The sequence below is a fragment of the Ursus arctos genome, unplaced genomic scaffold, assembly GCF_023065955.2.
Source record: "Ursus arctos isolate Adak ecotype North America unplaced genomic scaffold, UrsArc2.0 scaffold_30, whole genome shotgun sequence".
Lineage (NCBI taxonomy): Eukaryota > Metazoa > Chordata > Mammalia > Carnivora > Ursidae > Ursus > Ursus arctos.
Genome location: NW_026622986.1, coordinates 5511576 through 5535145, shown reverse-complemented (window position 1 = coordinate 5535145; position 23570 = coordinate 5511576).

Sequence of the window (23570 nt, the reverse complement as noted above, 5' to 3'; positions counted from 1 at the left end):
TCTTTCTCCTTTGCAGTTCCTTTTCCATCCTTCCCTCCTCCAAAGGTCCGCCATGGGTCTCTCCCCACCTCTGCTCCCTCTCCACCATGAACTAGCTACTTGTCACAATGTTACCTCATCTCCTTGGCTCCAAACCTTTGTTTCCAACTCTAATCTCTACTGATTTAAAATCCTACATTTCCAATAATCTGAACAGTCTGTCTTCACCAGGAACTCAGGAAATCTGAAGCCAAACTCCAAAGATAGAATACACTGTTTAGGAGCTAGAATGTTCCCTATTGAAGATGTCCATCCTCATGTGAATGTCCTTTTGGCAAGATGATGTGGAGTGGACCTGAACACTAGAAGTAAGGTTGGACTAAATAAGCTTTAGTTAAGGTCCCATTAACAATGAGATTCTATAATTTATTACCTTTTTTTTCAGATTTTATTTATTTATTTGAGAGAGAGCATGAGTTGGGGGGGCGGGGCAGAGGGAGAAGGAGAAGCAGACTCCCTGTTAAGCAGGGAGTCTGATGCAGGACCCTGAGATCATGACCCGAGCCAAAGGCAGATGCTTAATGGACTGAGCCACCCAGGCACCCCGATATTACTTTTTTCTCCAAACCAGTTTCTCCTCTTGAATTTTTTTTTCTGGTCTCCCATACGCAACATTATGGGATCACCATTGTGCCTTATTTTTCTTTTCTTCCCATGTAGAATTAGTTGGCAAGTTCTATTGATTCTCCTACACAACCTGGATCTCCCCTACTCTCCATTCCCCTCAACACCAACTTCATATAGCAGCAAAATTAGGCTGATGCAGCTGACGCCTTTGAGCTGAATCTGGGAGGACCCTGGAGCCAGAAGCTCTGTAGCAATTTTTTTTTACTAGCTGGTAAAGACTCTCAGAGTGAGTTTGGATAAAATTAACATTAAAAAGGAGGAGAAAAGATGGAGAAGGAAAGCGAGGGGGTAGGTGGACTGGCAGCCTCTCCTCGGTCCCCAGCTAGCTGCTCTGTCTTCAGAATAAGGGACTAGACTCTCTCCTGACATTGAGTCTCCAGAGCCACCCCCCCCCCCAACTGCCCCGGGCTCAGAGTGTCTCCTTTGGTAAGTTTGCTCCCTAAGAAAACTAAACTCTTCAACTCTCCCTCGCTCTCCCCAAAACTTCCCACATACGTAACCAGACCCAGTTTCCATTCTCACCAGAAGGAAGGGATGATCTTTTCATTGTCCCTGGGAGCCTCGCATGAGACCCCACATCACATTCCGTTTTCTCTCATTATCCCACCAGACTGTTCATCTCAGTCTCAGGATATTGCAGCTGCCTTCCAGTCTCCGGAATTCCTAGCCGTTGTGTACACTGATACCAGATTAATTTTCATAAAATATTTATTTGTTTGTGCTTATTTTCAACTCAGAAATGCTCAGTGAATGACTTCCATCTTCTCATCACAGAGTCCAAAATCTTAAGCTTCCTAGTTAAAGCCCTCCAAAATACCTTCCACTGCTTTTCTCCAACAAACTCTCTGCCTAGTGAAGTTTCTTTCATGGTCCCTGACTACCATGATGTTTCACTCACTCTAACTTGGCCACCATCCATCTCAAGGAATTGAAGGCCTGCTGCTACCTCCATTTACCAAGATTCTGTGCATTCCTAAAGACCCAACCAAATATATCCTTGTCTTCTAAGCTTCTTAGGCAGTTTCAATCAAAAATAGTCCCTTCCTCTTTGTTTATCTCCTAAGATTGTTATATCAAGTATGTGATGGTGTTTCACGCCCCCAGTACCTGCCCACAGTACTATAATTACCAGATTTGTGTGATTTTTGCACCTCTCTTAGCTTTTCCAGTAGTTTACTTCCTGCAGCTCTAACTAGTATTTCTTTATGTACATCACAGTATTAAATAGTATCTCACACACAGTCGGCATTTAAAAGTTGCATTGGTGAATTAAATTAATGAATGAATAAATCTTCCCTGGCAACAACTCTTGCTAATAATAGACTTCTTTCCTAAATAGCTGCAAATTTTGTTCTCTCAATATTCCTAGAGGGAGGCAAGTATTTTGGTTTCAAAAGGCTTCTATACATAAACAAATAGAGTTGAGATGTGGTAATTAATTATAATTATAATTAATATTAGTATCAATGGTAAGTGTACAGTTCTTGGTTTTTTAAGTGTAGTACTTACGTAGAGTGGGTGAAAGCAAGGTTTTCCTTAGGTAAATTAATTCACAATTATCTGGAGTTACCAGGGTAGCTATATGTGTATACTCCTATCCTATCATTTCTAGATGCAATTAGCAAGCGTCTCTGCAACAAAATTATTATAGTACCACTAAGTTTAAAATGTCAGCTTAAGTCTAGGCAAAACAAGACACATGAGAAAACGCAAAATATAAATGAGACAAGATCTCCACAATCAACTCTAACAAATGCTCATGTAAGTTTCACACCACTCTCAAAAGATTTACCATTTTTGGTTTTTTGCTCTGGCATACTGATAAAGGAGGTAGCTGCTGGCTGAGCAATAGTCTCCTGTCTCAAAGACATGGAAGTTTATCCACTGTGATAATATCAATATGAAAAAAGATTTTATTCGATCCTGCTTGTGATTGATGAGTAAAGAACAATCTATCCGGAATCAAAGCTGGTATGTTCAAAATGCCGAAAAGATTCTATACATTTAAGACCCAAATGACATACAGACCAATGATATCGCCTGAGTTTTTGGAACATTCTAGCAGCGATTCAGCCAAGCAGGTAGACTTCCAGTGCCTATGCTAGGATACCAGTGATTTGTCCAAGCAGTTGACAACTGCCCGATAGTGCAGTTGTAAGAATAAAAACATGGACAAGACATGGCCCTAAGGCAACTCTCATCCTAGGCTGAGAGATAGACGTCTACACTAGCTGTTAACATGAGGGAGGTACTTAGCGGAGGCCTGCTCCAGGTGTGACAGGAAGGCACAAAGGAGGTAACCCCAAACTCTGCCAGGGTAGCAGGGAAAGAGAGAAAGAGATGAAGAAGGGAGAGGAAGTTACAGACTGCTTCACTTAAGAGGGAGCACAGAGTTGGGTTGTGAAAAACGAGTAGGATTTTGTGCAATGAAAAGGAGCTGTTACAGGTCAAGTGACTAACATGTCTAAGGCATGGAGAACAAAAAAATGCTTTAGTCTGTACTTTCTAAATCATCCAAAGTTAAATCATGTTTCGTATACTGTTAACATCGAATGAATTGTATTTTAGTTACGTAGAATTTTTCAATAGTAGTATTCCCAGATAAAGAGATTGGCTTTTTTTTTAATTTGTTGTTTTGTTGTTTGTTTAATTTATTGTTTTGTTGTTGTTGTTTTCATTGTTGTTTTAACAAGAAAGCCCTAGCAGTTTTCTGTGAAGACAGATTCACTATGACCTGGCAAGTCACTAGCGTAACCTTGACTTATTCATACCTAGAGCAATCATAAGGTTGCTGGGGAAGACATGAGCCAGTGTCCATATACCCCCAGGGCAGAGGCACTATGTGTGAGTTAACTGAAGGGGCTCTGTCAGTGGAGATGCCAGGAGGCTGTGCTTAGTTTATGGGGAGAACCCTGGCTGTGTCTGAGCCTGGGGAGAGCACCCGTTGCAGCATTAGTCACTCTGAATACAGCTGCAAAGAATACACGTTGGTCCAACCTCTCAGGAAAGAAATCTGGCAACGTGTATCAGAAACCCAAAAAGAGGGGTTCATTTCCTTTGACCCAACAATTCAATTTCCATGTTCAAAATGATTCTCGTGGACTAAGATATCAACAAAAAGATTATTAATGAGGAATTATTTATTATAACAAAACAATATAAAAACAATTAGGAGAAACCCTATGGTTCGACAGTTGGGTTAGGACTGTATAAATTCTGCAACATCTAGAAAATAAGCCTTATTTTAAAGGGGTGTCTGGGAAAAGCTTAAGACGAGAGAAAATGCTAATGATACTATGCTGAATGAAGAAATAAGAAGCCTGCAACTGTGGGTGCAGAGAGTGATCTCAATTGGCCAGCGATGGCTCCTGCTGGCTTTGCTATCTCTCCCTTCTCACTCCACACCCAGCTCTACACCGTAGGGTCTGCTCTGTGTGTCAGTGACAAGTGACTCGTGAGGAGGAAGCACTGCATGAGTATTTTTGATGAATAAATTAACTCTGTAAGCAGCACATATGTGTTCCCTTACTAAGCATTTAACATGTGGATGAATTAAAGGTACAACCCACTAAGAGATAGCTCTGATTATTAGATTCACAAGCACACAGTAGAGTTCCAAGAACGATGCACACAGGATTTTTTTCGTTCCCTCACCACCTACAAGTCCCTACAAAGAACTCTAGGGGCAGGGAGTGTGAGCACAATCCGTGGTTCCCTCTCTTCCCCACCACACACCCCTGACTCCCCTGGGGAGTCACTGAAACACAGCACCACTCCCCAGGTTCTTCCTTCCACTTGGGTTTTCCCATTCCAATCAAGCCTGAGAGGCAAATATTTTTACAAGGTAAAAAACAAACAACAAAAAGACCTTTTATTATGAAGTGGACCATCTTTTACCATAACTCCAATGGGCTAAGGGTCACTGTCTTATTTTTCTCAGCCTTATGAAAGATCTCTTCTTGCATGTAACTTATAACCTATATGGGCACTGGCCCATATAGGATTGAGTAGGTGAAGAAGGAAGAAAACCCTTCACTGTCTGGCATGCAATTGCCTTGTGAAATTAATAGGAGATTTCTATACCAAAATATCAAGAGTGTTTTTCTCTGGGCAGTAATATTACAAATAATTTTCTATTGTATTTACACATGTACTTTTTCCCCCCATTTCCTACAGCTGGCATATAAAAATTTTAAAAACAATAAATATTTTAAAGCTACTTGACTACATTCACTAATAGTTTTCAACATCTTTCTTTATCGGTCCACAGGCCATAAATGAAAGAAGAAAAGGGCAATTAAGATAAGTCTTACAGAGCAGTGTTTTGTTGGGAACCACACCAAACCCGAATGGAATATCACATCACACAACTCTGTGTGCTTCAATCAGATCATACCTGCCGGATTACTTGGAGGCAACACACAATTCCTACACAGTTTATCAAGCGTCTGCATTCTGAAGATTCCTCCCAATCGCCTTTGATTTCCTGCAAATCAACTCCTCTGGAACAGTGAGTCTGAAAGCACGCCACGGCCCTTCCCCTTGAAATTCCAGTTCAGTATTTATTAAGAGATCTGGATCTCGACACGTGGCAGGGAAATCAGAATCTTAGCCTCAGTGATGAAAGTGATAATTACTATGGTAAGCAAGGCTAGATCTTTATGCATCTTGCTCGTTTGACTACTCATTGAATACACACCCCTTTTGGAAAGCAGAACCACTTGGGGGGAGAGCATTTACATATTTGTTTACTTACTTTAGTTAGATATTTATATTACCAAATACAAGTCGGTTAAGCTTCAGCCATGCTGCTGACCATTAGGAGACAGTCAACAAATAAATTCGAAAAAGAGTCACTGCCTATTCCCCCCAGTGTACAGTTCTTTGCCTCTCCAGTGCGGCCGTGGCACACGGTCTATCAATCACAACCATCTTCCCTAGCGACTTCCACCCCTTCCGATGCTTCACCACAATACCCACATTCTCTGGTTCCTGAGAACAGGCTCATTGAGAGAGTGTGCTGCGTTAGAAAGTACGATTTGCCTACAAAGGAGATTGCCATCTCGCTCATTAATTTTACATTACCATACTGTGCTTCTAGTGATGTTATCACAATGCTTTCTAGAGCTACTTACTGCGATTGCAAAAATACACAGATTGTTCTGTCATTAAGAAGAGTAAACGGTTTTTTGAGTGATGCAAGGAAAGGAAAACTTCTAGGCCAATTTTCTCTGGCTATAGCAAACCGTTGCACGCATACAGTATGTGTTTGCATGTAAACAGTCGTGTGCAGTATACATCGATGTGGTCGAACTACCTCATTGCTCTTTTACTATCGAACTGTTGAAGATGTCTTCCTGTCATGCAGAATGTTGGTTTAATGGCACATAAACAAAAGAGGCTATTGACATTGTTATAAAGAGGTGACTCAGTCTCAATTTGCTCTCTTATTCTTTGTTTTTATAATAGTATTTTTTATTATATTATGTTAGTCACATACAGTACATCCCTGGTTTTTGATGTAAAGTTCGATGATTCATTATGCTTTCTTATTCTTAAATCATTAAAAAACGGATGAGAAAGGATGACCATGGTATACCTACTAGCATGGTTGTTTTCATGTAGGACTTATTAAATCTGTAAATGTCAATATACAAAAATAAAATAAAATCACAATGGAACAGATTTTGGAAACTAAAGTGCTAATTTTCTGTGGAAAAACTTTGGACTGAAAATCAGCAAAACGGTCTCAGATCCCAATCTGTCACTTACTTACAAAACTCTATGGGCAAGAATAGCATGTTCAGTTTTCAAGAGCCTGGGCTTAATAAATAAGACAGGCCTGAGTTTGACCAGAGACTCCACCACTTAGACCTGTGTAACCTTGAGAAAATTACCCCCTCAGTGTACCTTCATCTATAAAAGAGAGACAATAATAGTGTCTCCTAGCCACTCATGAGGCGGTGGTAAATATTACATGCAATAATGCGTGCAACATGGTTAGCGTGGCATCTAGTAGACAGTAATACCCCTAAAAAGTCAGTATCATCATCATTATTTTGTCATTATTATCTTAAAGATGTATTTATTTATTTTAGAGAGAGTGTGAGTGGGGCGAGGAGCAGAGGGCAAGGGAGAGAGAGAATCCTCAAGTAGACTCCTTACTGAGCACAGAGCCTGACGCTGGCCTTGATCCCAGGACCCTGAGATCATGACCTGAGCCAAAACCAAGAGTAGGTCTCTTAACAGACAAAGCCACCCAGACACCCCCATTGTTGTAATTAAGACATTATTTCTGGGCAGCAAATTCCTCAGATCTATAAGATGACTGTATGAGACTATATCTGAGATGGTATCAGACTATAAGACTCTAAGAATGATTATACCTTACAAGACAATTCCTCACAAAAGATCCAAATGATTTAAATAATATCAAGTTATTCATAATACTATTAACCTCTATTTTAGAAATCTTATCTGAGGTAAAGATCTGATAGTAGGGGTAGTGTGTGGGAATTGAGATCATGTGTCTCCGTATTTATTTGTTACTCTTTTCCAGTAGACTGTAAAGTTTCTGGAAGCAGGGATTGTGTCTTATTCATCTTTGAAATCCTGTGTTCACCTCATTGAGTGATTTAAAACCAATAAGTAAATGAATGAATGATTTGATGAAAAGAACTAGCAGTCTAACAGCTCTATCTTTGTGGAGCATATAGTCAAATATAGACGCTTAAAGAAAGATGTGGACGAGGTTAAATAAAAAAAATAATAAAAAAAACAAAACAAAAACAAAAAACAAAAAAAACCCACCTTGGGCTGAAATTTGTAAGTTTAGCTAGAATGGCCCAAGAAAGCCTAAACGAGGATATGATATATGAGTAAAGAAAAGAATGCAAGGGAGTGACCCACTTTGATGTCTGAGGGAAGAACTTTACAGAGGGAAAGCAGGTGCAAAGGCTGTGATCCAGGAGTCTGATCAGTGTGTTTAAGGAGTGAGAAAAAACTGGTGTGGGTGAAATGAAGAAAGCAGCAGGGAGAGAGGCAAGAGATAAAGTCAAAGAGATAATGGGGAGGACGGGCAGGGCATGTGGTCTTCCAGGGCCTTTCAAGCACTTGGGCTTTTACTCTGCATGAACAGAAAAGATTGGGGAGCTTGAGCAGAGAGGTGATGTGAGTGGATTTGTTGATTATTTTGGCTGCTATGTTGAGTGTAGTTGGTGTGTGCACGTAGAAGACAATATAAAGGGTATCAGTTAGGAAGGTACAGCTTCTAAGCTAGAAAAGAGATGATGGTGGCTTGGACCATCACAGTAGAACTGATGAAAACTAGTCACATCCAGGATCAATGGTGAAAGTAGAACTGTAAGATTTTCTTGCAGAATTGGTGCAGCCACTCTGGAGAACGGTATGGAGGTTCCTCAAAAAGCTAAAAATAGAGCTACCCTACAATCCAGCAATTGCACTACTAGGTATTTATCCAAAGGATACAAAAATAAAGATTCGAAGGAGTACATGTACCTTGATGTTTATACCAGCATTATCAACAATAGCCAAACTATGGAGAGAGCCCAATGACCATCAACTGACGAATGGACAAAGAAGATGTGGCATATATCGTGGAATATTACCTAGCCATTGAAAGGAATGAAATCTTGCCATTTGCAATGACATGGATGAAGCTAGAATGTATTATGTCAAAAAAAGTAAGTCAATCAGAGAAAGACAAATACCATATGATTTCATTCATATGTGGAATTTAGGAAACAAAACAGAAGAACATATGCGAAAGAGTGGGGGGAGGAAAGAGGGAAACAAACCATGAGAGACTCTTAAAGATAGAAAACAAACTGAGGGTTGATGGAGGAGAGTGTTTGGGGGATGCACTAGATAGGTGATGGGTATTAAGGAGGGCACTTTTTGTGATGAGCACTGGGTGTTGTATGTAAGTGATGAATCAGTGAATTCTACTCCTGAAACCAACATTGCGCTGTATGTTATTCAAATAAAATTTAAGTAAAAAAATTTTTCAAAGACTTTCTTACAGATAAATTTTGGAGTAAGAGGAAGAGAAGAATTAACGAGGAACAACTGGAAGGAAACAGTGTCTATGGGTTGGGATGTTAAGACTATGAGGAGAGGGGCACCTGGGTGGCACAGCGGTTAAGCGTCTGCTTTCGGCTCAGGGCATGATCCCAGCATTCTGGGATCGAGTCCCACATCAGGCTCCTCCGCTATGAGCCTGCTTCTTCCTCTCCCACTCCCCTGCTGTGTTCCCTCTCTCGCTGGCTGTCTCTATGTCAAATAAATAAATAAATAAATCTTAAAAAAAAAAAAAAGACTGTGAGGAGAATAGGTTTGAAAGGAAATAGTGAGAACTCTGTGTTTCACTTGCTTAGTTTTATGTACACAGCAGACATCTAAGTAGAGTGCTACATAGAGAGCCAGATAGAGAGTCTGGAGTTCAGGGTGGAGGTTACAGCCAAAGATATAAGTTGGGAATGATCAGTGAATAGATGATGCTTAAAGTTATGGAACTGAATGAGATTATAAAGGCAATGTACACAGGTAGAAAAAAGAATGATCTGGGATCTGAGCCTGGGAATACTTGAACATTTACACCTAGCAATGTTTGTACCTAAAAAGAAACCAGCAAAAGAGTCCATGAAGAATTGGCTAGTAAGGAAGGAGGAAAACCAGTAAAGGATGGAACCCGAAAATCTAGTCACAAAAAACATCAAGGAAAAGAGTATAGACAACAGTGTCAAATGCTGCTTGTTGGTCAGGTAAAATGATGACCAGGAAGTGACCATTGGGATTAGCAACGTGGAGGTCCTTGGTGACCTTAATAATGGAAGCCTTAGTAAAGTGGTACGAACAAAAGCCTTATGAAGAGGGTACAAGAGAGAATGAGTGGAGGGAAATTGGAATGTATATGGGAAACTCTTGGTTTCTTTTTTAAAGAAAAGGAGAGAAACAAAGTGGTCCGATAGAGGAAGTGATCTCTAGAGAAAGGCTGTTTGTTTGTTTTGCTTTGCTTTTTCTAAAAAGAGAGAAATAATCACATATTTGTATGCTGATAAGAATAATCCACTGGACAGGAGAAAATGATGATGTAGGAGAGAACGAAAAATTCTTAGAATAATTTCCTAGTTTGAGAGAGGATAAGATCTAGGGGACAAGTGGAGAAGTTGGCTTTAGCTAAAGATCAGGAACACTTCCTCCATAATCTTCAGCCATGAAGACGAAAGAGAAATGGGCAAGTTTAATCATGTGGTTCTATATTTTCATTCTTCTCTAATGACAACAATAGATTGGCTTCTTTCTTACGTTCACATCTGACTACCAGAATAGCCCTGAAGGTATTCTAAATTGCTGATGTTATGGAAATAATTTAATTCAGCAAATAACACTTTCACCTGACTTTTTAGGAATGCATCTATTGCCCGAAGTAAATTACTCCTAGACAATATAGCTCACTTCTGGAACCAGCCATGGAACAGTGATTTTTGAGAATAGACTTTTAAATATAGATTTACTATATAGCTTATGCTCTGCTTATAACAGAAATCTGAATTATCTTTCTATATTATGAAACAGTAGTCTTCAAAGTCCCTTTTGATTACTCTCCATCTTCTCAGGATGCTAACAGTCACTATCATATATATCATTTATTTCACACTTTATCAACTGAAACCTTGTATTGTTTATTCCATTGTTGTGTAACATATATAAGTGTGTGCACACATATCAATGACCATATTATTATAAATAAGTGGGGAATATGGGTCACGTTTGCCTGTATATCTGCTTTAGTGATGATGACTGAAGCTAAAAATAAGCAAAACCAGGAAATTTCTGGAGAAACATCCATTGTCATGTAGTTATATAATCAGAGGTAGAAAATAAATACAAGCATGAGTCCATGGAGAGATAAGTCTCCTGGATTCACAGAAACAAATGTCAAGTCTATACGCATTCTTCAAAGGAGGAGAAGGGAAATTCCCAAAGCTATTATCAGATCATTTTTTGAAAGACTATCTTTCTTCTAAAAATTGGTCAAAAAATGTTTCCTGGGGAAGAGAGAACCAGGAAATAAAATTGCCAGAACTATAGATCTTTCATTGTAAACCTTGCATAGAGAAGTTGGCTGCCCATGTATGCCAACACTGAAAGGTTAAATATAATCCCATACTACCAGCTGGCACCCTATAGGTTTTCATTGGTATACCACTGGAGGTAAAACTTGTATCAACTCTTCTTTTCCATGAGGTTGATCTTCCTCTGCATAGTAGATCTTATCACTCTGCTGTGGGTTTCTCCAGGGAATTCTGTACTATCTTACATCATGGTATCAGGCACATAAAAGCACTTGAAATATCCTTGTTAAATTTTCACATAGAAATCTAGTGATAACAAATATTTTTTATGGATTGCAATTCCTAATGCACTGGAGAGTGCCTGTTAAAGCAAAACTGTGACCAGTGCTATTTGTATTAATAAACTGTACAGTAAAAATTACTGTGTTAATCAATAGCTCCTTAAAATGTACTAAAAGTGATACATTTTATTAACAGTTATTAGGCTTTGCTTTGTTGGCAAAACTTACAATTCGCTACAGAACAGTTGAGAAATATGGAAAAACACAAAGAAGAAATTTTATATAATTATCCAAAATCCATATCCCAAAGTAAATTCATTATCATTTTATTATATCATCAGAATAAATAATTGTTTTCTAGATGGGATTTTTTAGTATCTCTTTTATAAAATAGTTTTTGGACATAATTAATAATACGACTTGAATGGTCTTCCATGTCATTAAATAGTTTCCTAAAAACACCATTTCTAATGGCTGCATCAGTATATAGATAAACCATGATTTATTCTACAAATTTTCTATCATTGGTCACTAACATTATTTCCAATTTTTCATTATTATCAATGATGCTGAAATAAACCTTTCTATGAATAAATTGCCCAAATCTAAGGCTATTTCCTTAGGTTAAATTATCACAGTGGAATAAAGAGTCTAAGCATCATTACGTATCTGTATATACTGAATATATATATACTGCCAAATGGTTCTATAGAGAGATTGAGTAATTTACACTCACCACAGAGTGTGAGAAAAAATATTGTTTTCTCTGTAATCTGATTATAGTCAGAAAAATTTCCTCTTTTAAAAAACCAGAACAGTATTAATTTTGAAAAATTTGACAGCTAAAAAATACCTCATTATTTGAATTCACATTTCTTTGAATGCTGGTGAGTTTCATTTTTTTTTCCAATTTTCTGGCTGTTAACCGTTCATATTTTGGAAAAATTTTTTTGAGAGAGGACGAGCACATGTGTGTGGGGGGAGGGCAGCGGAAGAGTGAGAGAAAAAATCCTAAGCAGACTCCACACCCACCCTGTAGCCCAGGGTGGGCTCTGGTGGGGCTGGATCTCAGAACCCTGAGATCTTGACCTGAGGTGAAATCAAGAGTCAGATGCTTAACTGACTGAGCCACCCGGGCACACTCATATTTTGGAAATTCTTGTTTCTATATTTTGCTTTGGTATGTTTCTTTTTCTACTGATAGTCTCCTTTTACTTTTCATTTGTATATTTATATTTTCAGGGTATCAGCCTTTTGCTCTCACACCTGTCCAAAATAATTTTTATTTTCTCTTTAATTATATGAAAAGGTGTTTTCTGATGTTTTGGTTTTTAGATTAGCAAATATTTTTATCTTGACTTCCCAGCATCCATTTCCTTGCTTGGCAGCACTCCAATTGCCTTTCTTCTCTCTAGAAGTCTCACCTCTCTTAGCCAGACAGTAGATATGTGATTTAAATTAAAATTTAAGTATGTGAATTAAAACTTAAATTTTTAGCTGAGAAACAAAGAAACCAAAAAAGGTTAGAGTCCACCCAATGCCAGTGCCCTGACCATACTGCTTCCTGCTACAAAATCATTCCTGTAATATTGATTTCCTAGTCTCCAAAGTTCTTTCGGTAACCACTATCCACCAAGCCAGCCTATTTCCAAACATCCACTCTTGTGAGCTCCTGATATTAATTCAATGACTATCTTTTTCCTTAATAAACCAGTCAGCCTAAGCAGAGCTATGCCAAGGTAACAAAGAGGCCGACAAACCTCCCCCAGTTCATTTCTCACTCATGTTCTATGCTGGCAAGAAAGTTCTGTTGCTCAGAGCCACTTAGGACCCCGGCTGACAGAACTTAAATATTCATCCATACTTCCAGGGAAGGGAAAATAGTTGCTTACATCCCTAGGAAATATTCTGCACAGACGTGGCACGCCATAACTTTTTCTTAATTTTCATTGGTCGAAGCAAGTCCCACGGCCAAGCCAGATGTTACGGAGGCAAAGAAGTACAGACTTTCCCCAAGGAGAGATAGAAAATACTTGGAAACAAAATTAGAGCCGGCTCTACTCAGTTAATCAGAGAGGTTTCCTGTTGTTTACAATCAAAGGACCCTTAAAGATACATTTCAAAGTTCTACCTTTGATATAATGTTCAGAAAGACAGTCCTACCACTGAAGTTATAAAAATGTTTCTTGAAATTGTATTCCAGTTTTTGGAGAATTTTTAATCCAAATTTCCCAAATCAGTGCTTTATTTGAAAATAAAAATAGTTCTACATAATTATGCCAAATGTTGCATTATAATACAGCTTGTGAATTCACAACGCACATTAGCATCATTTTAAGAATTTTTGCAGTAAAGAAACCAGTTTAATTTCATTTAATTTGACACTTCCCAAACTTATGTAGCCAGAGAACTATTTTTTTCATGTTAACCATATTAACAGCCCACAGGTGAGTGTTTCTTTGAACACACCTAGAAAATGCTGTCTTCTCTTACTTGGAATTTACTTTGTTATCCAGAATGTAGAGTCCTACGTTTTTTTAAAAGAATTTATTTATTTATTTGACAGAGATAGAGACAGCCAGCGAGAGAGGGAACACAAGCAGGGGGAGTGGGAGAGGAAGAAGCAGGCTCATAGCGGAGGAGTCTGATGTGGGGCTCGATCCCAGAACGCCGGGATCACGCGCTGAGCCGAAGGCAGACACGTAACTGCTGTGCCACCCAGGCGCCCCAGAGTTCTACATTTTTAATCCAAAGAGGTAAGCAATTGTTCTAGCATCACATATTAAATAAATTTAACTTTACCTAGTAGTATGTTAACTCAATCACACACCAAATTTACCCTCTCCTAGGGTTTCTGTGGTTCATATTCTGTTTCAATGATCTTTCTTTCCATTCCGATACAAGCATGATAGTTGTAATCTTTCCAGTTTTGCTGTGTTTACCTGTTACTGCAGGTCCTCTGCTACTCTTTAATAATTTTTCCCCTATTGTCATTCAATATTCCCCCAAACTAGAGTACTGCTAGTGTAAGGAATGGTGATAAGCAAAACAACATACAGGTAAGACAAGACTGTCTGCACACTTGAGGCTTCATTCTGGCAGGATGTCACTAAATGGTTAATTACACCAAACTACTAACTAGATTTTTGATACATTTCAAAAAGAAGTACGTGGCCATAAAATTAAACAATAGGAGTGTATTGAATTTTTCCTTGAAATACATGATGTTAAACTGGTTCTTAGAGGGGAAGGAAGACAGAACCAAGGGAAGAGGAAGAGAAAGAGAGATTCAAGCAGAAGGAATAGCAAAGACCTTGCGGTGCAAACACACTACCATTCAGTAAACTAAAATCACCATCCCTAGAGCATGGACTATGTAGGGGAAAGGAGCCGAGATGTGACTGGTGAGGTCAGACAGAGGGGGTTTGTTCCAGCCCCCTGAGGATAGGGCTTCTGTTTTAATAGTAATAAGAAGCTATGGAAGAATCATAAGCAGTAGAATTACAAGATCAGATATTTCTCTTGTTATTGCTTAAGAAAGAATAAGGAATGGAGGCTGTGGTAGGCAGTAGTCGAAACACGGACCATTTAGGAGGAAATCCATGAAATAGCAGTTGCCCTGGTGTCTGAAGAGATGACGTGATTTGGAGAGAGTCAGAAAATATTTAGGTAAGCAAATCAATTGGATTTGATAACTTATGGAATTTTCCCAGATCAATTCAGAATCCAAATTGAGTACGATCACTAAGTAGATTTGTGGACAGGTGATATTTTATACGATATTTAACTCTCTCTAACCAGGAACATGGTTTGTTTTTTTCATTGATTCACACCTTTCTTTCTGTTCCCTTGGCAATATTTGTTGTCTCCTTCATGTAAATCACACGTATTTCTGGCAAGGCTAACTTTTAGAAGTTGGGGTTTTTTATTGCTGTTAAGAACTGGAATCTTTTTTCAATTTTTTTTTTTTACCTGATTGTCACTTTGGTACACAAGGAAGATTTCGACTTTGGTGATTACTTTGTAACTCACCACCTTACAATAGTTTCCACGATTACATCTAATTTTTTTCCAGTTGATTATCTTCGGATTTCTACAGATAATGATTACTTAATTTCTCCTTTCTAGTGGCTATACCTCCTTTGCCAAACTCCTTCTCCAACTTACTGCGTAGGGAAGAAGTTCTAGAGATGATAGCAAATATTCTTGTCTTATTTCTGGAGTTAATTGAAATACAAAGTGCAGTCCTTTCCAAAGAACATCCCATAGGATTCTAATATATGGTTACACAAATAAAGGATTCCAGGGTCAAATAAGCTTGAAAAATAACATCTTGAGCAAAAGAAAACTGATTCCTTGATTGTATTTGATTTCCCAGAAGCTTTCTTATGTTAATGTTCTTTTTGAAGATCAAAAAAATTACCTAGTATACAGCAGTTCCCAAATTTATTTAGACACTAGTACCCCCACTCCTTTTCTCCCCTTTTTAGTATCCCTCAGGCCTCATAGTTTGTGGGACACAGATTTGAAAAATGCTGCCCAAATATTTTACCACAACTTTTTTCTAGACTGCTCAAAGTAGTCCTTTTTCCCAGTCTTGGTTCTAAATTCCTGGGATGGGGCCATCTACTGGCCCAACTAAGGCCAGGGATTCACTTCACCCCCAGGCCTAGGACAGGTCTTATACTCCTGCCCCCTAGGGCCCATCTTGAGATTGAGAAGGATCAATCCTCAGTCTCCAAACTCTATGAAGTCAGGCCACCAGGCAAATCATCAGTGTTCTGTCCTCCCATCATGGACGTATGAGGGTTACTCAAGAGATGTCTAGAAAAATGCCCAATGGATTACCTAGATATGCCCCTGGATACCTCCAAACCATTAGACACACTTAAAATCTAAGGATTAAGTAATTTGCCCTCCATTTCATCCAGTGATCTATGCGTCTAGCATTATCTAACCACTTGATACGTGTTTCGGGCTGAGTGACAATTGCGTAAGTGGGCATAATAAATATTAGTCTTTTTAGTGATGGCACAATTCTAGTGTAGTCCTTGTCCACATATGACAGTTTTCCAAAAATTCAATTTGCTCTTTTAGAATTAAACTGAAACACATTATCATCCTTCAGTTAACATGGCATTTAAAAAATCTCCTATCAAAGCAATCCATTCACAACACCAAATGTAACACAAGTTGAATGGATGCGTTAGGAGAAAAATACACACCTCCGCCACTGCCTGATGAGGAAACCTACAGGTGAGTGGTCCAGACTGGCACCACAGTGCTTCAAAACTGCAACCTTCATCTACAAAGGGGTGTGCTTTTTAAGACATTAACCATCTGTAGCAGTGTTCCAACGGCAGCCCTGGTCTTTTTTTCCCAGCTCCTAGCGACTTCCCCATGGTGCATGTTCCTGCAATTACACTCGAAACTCAAATTGTTTCGCATCCAGAAAGCCACAAAATATGAATACATATATATACTATATGAATAACCAAAGACGTTGCTTGAATAAAGATATTTTTATTGCCACTCATTAAATTGCTATGTTTGAAATGTCTCAAACAAATGCTTTGGAACAGTGTCATGCCAAACGTTACCCACACAAACAGAAAGGCAACTCAGCTTAAAAAAACAAAGTGCTAACAGCCACCATGCTCTGATTGGAGCCACATGGTACTCTGGGATGCCATGTGCTGCCTTTTCCACCCAAATTAACTTGGAACATTTCCTCCTGAGGGCCCCCCTTTCCCATTTCCTTCCCCCTCTGATTCAGAACACATTCCAAGAAACTTGAATGTTCTTTATCCTTTACCCAAGCATAAAGGACAATGCAAAATGATAACGATCAAATATAAAAAGCTGGCTTATTTTGAATCCCTGAGCTATCAAGACTACATTTTACCTGTTCAAATAAAGACCCACCCAGCTACCAGCCATAATCAGTATAAAGTTAATGTGCCCACCTGAGGGCAGATAGCCCTGGTGGCTGCCTGGAGCCCTGGGTGTGGGGATACAGTCCTCAGTATGAATGCTTGGGCTGCCCGGGGCTGCCGAGGCAGGAAGCCTGGGGATACTTCTTACTGGAAACACAGTTTGGTACAGCACAGCCCCGGCCCATGGGGAAAAAAGATGGAATGATGAAAACACATTTTACAGAGGAAGAAACTGAGATGTGAAGTTGATTTAGCTTGTCTGAGGTCTCAGAGCTCCCAAGAGGTGGAAGAAAGCCTAACACTGAGGCCTAACCGACCCGGAAGCCCCAACTGTGTCGACCCCACCACTGGGAATCCTGAGGGCTGCTCATGGTAGGTTTCATTTGAACATAAGAAAACAGTATATTTTAATCACAAAACAATAAAGCATTGATATCATGGGATGTCAATTTTGCAATATTTAATAGTTTAAAAGGAGAGTTTTATTTTAAAAACCAAAACCCCTTTGCCTTCAACCTGATTGGACAAAGCCTTTGTTTCACTACAGCAGTGCCATTCCGCGGACCATCGCGACATCCCCATAAGGTACTTTCCCCATGTAATCGATGAAAACACTGTCTGATGAGAACCGGGACACCCACTGGAATGCCCTGTAGCTTGGTAACGTTCGCTGCAAACGAGCATCCTACAAAGGTGGTGCCCCGCTCCTGCAGCGCATGCCTGTAGATCGCAGAGCCCTGAGACGCAGTAAGCCGGGCCGTATACTGAGCGCTCACAGGAGCACGCGTGACATTTGCACGTCAATTCTCACCATATTGCCTCCCTGCCCCTCGGCCTCCTGCAAATGCCTGGACCTTTCCTGCACTTCAAGCGAAGTTAGAAGCTGCTCATCTGTTGCGAAAGAGAACTCAAGGATAGCTAGTCCGAGCCAAGAAAACATATGGTCTAATTCCCTAGAAGAAGGAATGGAAGCAAAAGGTTCAAAGGGTTCTCAATTTATTTTTAGAGGAAAAATGTATTGAACAGGGTAGTGAGTTGGCCAAATTGTTTTAAAGAGTAATTTTAAAAGACAGGTGTGCTGGACCAGGTGCGATGTTTCCGGAAAGCAGATCACATCTAAAAAAAAAAAAATTCTTAAAAAGGAAATGCATGTCTATGTGTCATTCCCTTGACATTGGAAGCAATAAGGTTAACCGTTCGCCTCACCACCTCCTGTTTCTTACCCTCCCCCATCCCTCGCTGCTAAACCCAGGCAGGAGGTAGGACAGAGGTCTGCAAGATGAAGAGCACTTCTCCCATTCACCCGAAGGTATGAGCTTTCAAACCCTTCCCATTACCAAAGCTTAACATACAAACACAAAAGCTGTGGGCAAAAACCGAGAGAATACTCAGAGGGAAAGAGCAAGCTGCAGGATGGAGAAAATAGAGAAAGAAGTTCCCAGGCCATAATCACTGATGGCAGGGGTATGGAGAGTGGATGGGGAAAGCAGAGCCCCCTTGAGAGCATGTTTGTTAAAGATCTGGTCCTTAAGGTGAACTTGGAGCAAGAGCAGAGGCAAAGGATGAGGATTTCCTCTGGCTGGTTCTAAGGACCCTGTTATACGAAGCATGCATCTCAGGGCCAAAAGCAGAATTGTGAGAAACCCACAGAAAACCTGGGGCGGGGGGGTGCGGTGTTCAAACAGGAGAAATATGGGTTGGATTCTAACAGAACTTGTTCTCATACCCAAACTAGGCTCAGTATTCCCATTGATTCAAGCTAGGAAGAAATCGTACGGGGTGGGGGGAGTCCTGATGAATGGTAGTATCAGGATTGGAACACAGACCAATCTGTTCTTTGTGTAATGACACTTGACTAGTGATACAGCAACTGCACAGGATGCTCATTATTAGGGTTCCGCCGTCAGTTGTTGCTGCTATTGCTGTCTGGAGTCAAGGTGGCTGTCTCACATGGGAGGGCCGGCTCTCACAACAGAGTCTGTGGCCCCAGTGGGGAGACCCGGTGGCTAGCTCTGCTGATGAATGGCCCAGGCTGACTTTAGTCTGCATGCGCTACCCCTGACATGTAGACAAATGGGAAATGTGCATTTTTAATAACTACATTACATGTTTATTGCATTTTTAAGCACAGTCTTAGATCATGGCCTTTCTGCATCCGCTGTCACCCCACAAGGGCCCGACGCCCTCTGCTATGACCACTACATGCCAAGCACAGTTCTCAGAAAGAGACCTCTCCGGGGGCAGAGACCATGGCTCGTTCATCTTTGCAGCTCATACCCTCCCCCTGGGCCACTCCCCCAATTCCCACAACAGTGGCTTCCACAAGGCTGGCGCTCAATAAATATTTATTGAAGTCAGTCTGCCATAACCTTCTTCATGCTAGCACTTTGGCAGTGCTAAACATCTAAGCCGATCATCTTGAGAATAACAAAACTGTTTTCCTACGGAGGAAGCATATTTTCAAATGACACTTGTGAGGTTGTTTTTTTTTTCTGATTATAAAAGTAATACATATTCATTATAGAAATTTGGAAAATTCAGAAAAGCGTAAATAAAAAGTAAAATAATTAATAATCCCATCATCTACAAAAGAACCAGTGTTCACATTTTGATGCTTATTCTTCCAGGTTTCTTAATATTATGCCTCTATACACATGTATTACCAAACTGAGATCATAGGGATTACTATTGTTAATCTCTTTAACATAACTTATGAGGTTTATCATGCGTGTCCTTAAATATTCTTGAAGAGCGTGATTTCTAACGTTTGCCATGTGTTCTACCATATGGATGTTCCAGTATTCTGTAATTTAACCAATTTCCTTTGTTAGGCATTTTGGTTGTTTTTAATTTTCCACTATTATAAATAAAGCTCCGGTGAACATCCTAGTACATAAATCTTTGCATCCATTTTAATTATTTCCATACGTGAAATTTCTGCAAGTGAAATTGTTCAGTCAAAGACAAAAAGCAAGACTATTTTGAAGATGAAAAATGATATACAGGCCAGAACCTAACTTCATCCATTTAAGGAGATGAGGACCAGGTAACAACCTTTTGGCCTCATGGCATGACCCCTTTGAACCCTGACATTTTGGTTCGTGGACCTACCGTCTTCCACTTTATGAGAAAACTGTCTTCTATTGAGAGTTGTTACCACATCACCAAAAGAGACTTGGCCCTGAAGCCAGCCAGGCCTCTGTCCTAATCCTGGTATCTCCATTTGTTAGCCACATGACTTTGGCCAATGCACTGAGAATGAAGTCTCAAAGACTGCTAGTTAACTACCCAATATTTGCTTTCCTCCTTCATTCTTCTGTCAGAGCCCTATTTTTTATTTGGGAAGGTATTGTACATTAGTAAATTTACGACAAATTTCCCTTGCAGCTGGGGGTGGCTTTCTATTAGTGCTTAATCATAAGATGTGAGGGAAAATTGTTTGGGGACTCCTGAGACTTCTTTTCCCCAGCTTTATTGATATATAATTGTCCTATAACGTGTAAGTTTAAGGTGTACAGCCTGATGATTTGATACAGGTATCTATTGTAAAATAATTACCACAATAAGATAGTTAACAAGTTCATCGCTTACCTTTCTTCGAATTTGTGGTAAGAACAATTAAGATCTCCTCCTTAGCGACTTTCGACTCTACGATACAGTATTGTTAACTATAGTCACCATGATTTCTTTGCCACCCCCTGAACTTGTTCATCTGATAACCAGGAGTTTGTGCCTTTTGGTCAACATCCCTTCCCCCCTCAACCTCTACTCCCCACCTCCGGCAACCCCCAATATGTTCTCTATCTCAACGAGTTTGGAGTTTCTAGATTCCACATATAAGGGATATCATACATATTTATCATTCTATATCTACCTTATTTTACTTAAAATATTGCCTTCAGGTTTCACCCATGACGTTGTACATCATAGGACTTCCTTTTTCTTATCCATTCATGTGTGGATGTATGCTTAGACTGTTTCCATGTCTTGGCTATTGTGAATAATGCTGCAGTGTTTTTTAATGGCTGAACGATACTCCTTTCCGTGTGTGTATGTGTGTGTGCGTGTGTACACACAAATGTGACATTTGTATAAATTATATATACATATGTGTATATATGTGTATATACGTGTATATGTATATATATAATTTTTTTATCCATTCATCCATGGATGTACACTTAGACTGCTCCTGTGTTGTGGCTGTCATGAATAATGCAATGAACACGAGAATGCACACCTCTCTCTCTCTCTCTTTCATTTTTTTGGTTGAGGTGTAATCGACATACAACTTTATATTAGTTTCAGGTGTACCGCCAAATGATTCAGTATTTGTGTATATTATAAAACGATCACCACAATAAGTCTAGTTAACATCTGTCACCATACAGAATTTTTTTTCTTGTGTTGAGAACTGTGAAGATCTACTCTCTTAGCAACTTTCAGATTGGTAACACAATATTATCATTAACTATAGTTACCATGCTATACATCATATCCTCATGACTTATATATTTTATAACTGGAAGTTTGTACCTTTTGACTCCCTTCACCCACCTCCCGGATACTTCTTTGAGATGGTGGTTTCATTTCCTTCGTCTGTATATCCAGAGGTGGGATTGTTAGTTCCACTTTTAATTTTTTAAGGAAACTCCATACAGTTTTCCACAGTGGCTGTACCAAATTGCATTTGGGGAAGACTTCTTAAAAGCAGGGATACTGGGAGAAAACCTCTTTTGCATTCCTTCATTCTGATGCTTGGAACTCAGATGTGTGGCTGGAACTCCAACAGTCATCCTAGAATCTTAAAAATGAAGCCACACTCCAAAAATATGAGAGAAGAAAAGCTGGTGCCTGATTACTTGTGATATCAAGGAGTTGTTACACCTGCCCTGGACTGACTCATTCACATGCCTGAACTGAGAGAATAAGCCCTGTTTGGTTAAGTCAGCATTGTTTTGAGATTTCTCATATAGGCAGCCAAGCCTAACGCTAACTGATGAGAGGACCTCTATTACATAGTCCCTATAAGATTAAAACAAAGTAATTTATTAATATGCCTGACATATAGCAGGCTCTCAGTAAAGGTTAGGCCCTTTTTTATATAGTAATATCCAGTTTCTGTGCCTGGAGCATGCTAACCTTCTGCAGACCCTCTCTCCTTTTCCCTCTCCCCTCACCACGTGAAACTACCGAAGGACCTCCTCCTCTGACTTCCAGTTGAGAATTTCTCCCTGGTAATCTCAACAGTCTAGCTTTTGACATAAATTAATCTCTCTCTCACCACTTTCTGATCCCCTCCTTAAAGCCTAGCTTTCCATTGATTTACTGGGATTTCTGGACTCACTTGCCTCTCAGAAATACAGAACCAATTCTGATTTTTCAGCAAGCAACTCAAAAATTTACTTAATATTTCTCATCAAAACATAATCATTAATCATACATTGCTCCAAAAAGCTATCACATACTTAGATATATTTGTGCCTGAAGTTCTAATTTATAGTTGGGTTACTCCACAGATCAGATCTGACAGATTCCCTGGTCAGAAGAAAGTCAGAAAATTTTCTCCTCAATTTGGAAGCCAGAAAAATAACTAATTGTGCCTTTTGAAGTCCTAAGGATCCATCTACCTATCTATCTACAATTTTCTCTTAGTGGGCTGGGGATCTGAAACTATAACCTGGGCGGGGCTTAGTTCTTGAATGGTTGAAATTAAATTAATTTAACCAGTCAACAAAGTGATTTGACCAAATTTGACCAGTTGTTAAACAAAAAGCAAAACAGTTGTTTGAATTCAAAGACACTTCAAATTTGTTTGCGAATGTGTGTGCAATTAGAAAAAGTACTAAATTATATTTACCATAGCATTAGTTTTAGTAGTGAAAAATTGGAAACAATTTAAATACAGCAAGGGATAAATAAATTATGTTGTAGCCATAGATATCACCACCAGTTATAAAAGTTATGTTTATAGAATAGATAACAAGGATAACGTTTGTAATAATAGGAGAAAATGAAACACACGGATGACATAAGCAACATGACTGTTTTGTCCATCCTCATCACTGTTATCTGCAGATTTTTCAGTTAGTCTCACACATTCATGGAGCATGTTGGCACCCTGCATTCTACTCCATCTTCCTGGATGACATGATTGTCCTAGGATAACATACATCCACTACTCTGGTCTAGGGTACTTTGATTTCCAGAATTCCAATGACCCTCTGTCCTACTTAGCAACCTACTTTCATCATCACTCCGGATCATATTTACAAGAATTTTTTCATTTTCTAAATATGATATCTCATTTATCGACTAAAGTCTCCTATTATTATGATTTTCTTATATTCTTACTACCCACACATCTATTCTTTAAAATGACTTCTCCTCTGGTCCCCTAACCACTCCATTTTAGCCCCTGATCAATTCTTTTCTGTCCTCTCTTTTCTCTCTCCGGTTACCATACCCATTATTCTCCAGCGATCCTTCAGGTTTCTGATCCCTTGACCACCATACCTCCTCTCCTATGAAACTACAGCTTTGGACTAAGCCAAACATCAGAGTCCTTTGATTCTACCCCTGGGTTGTGA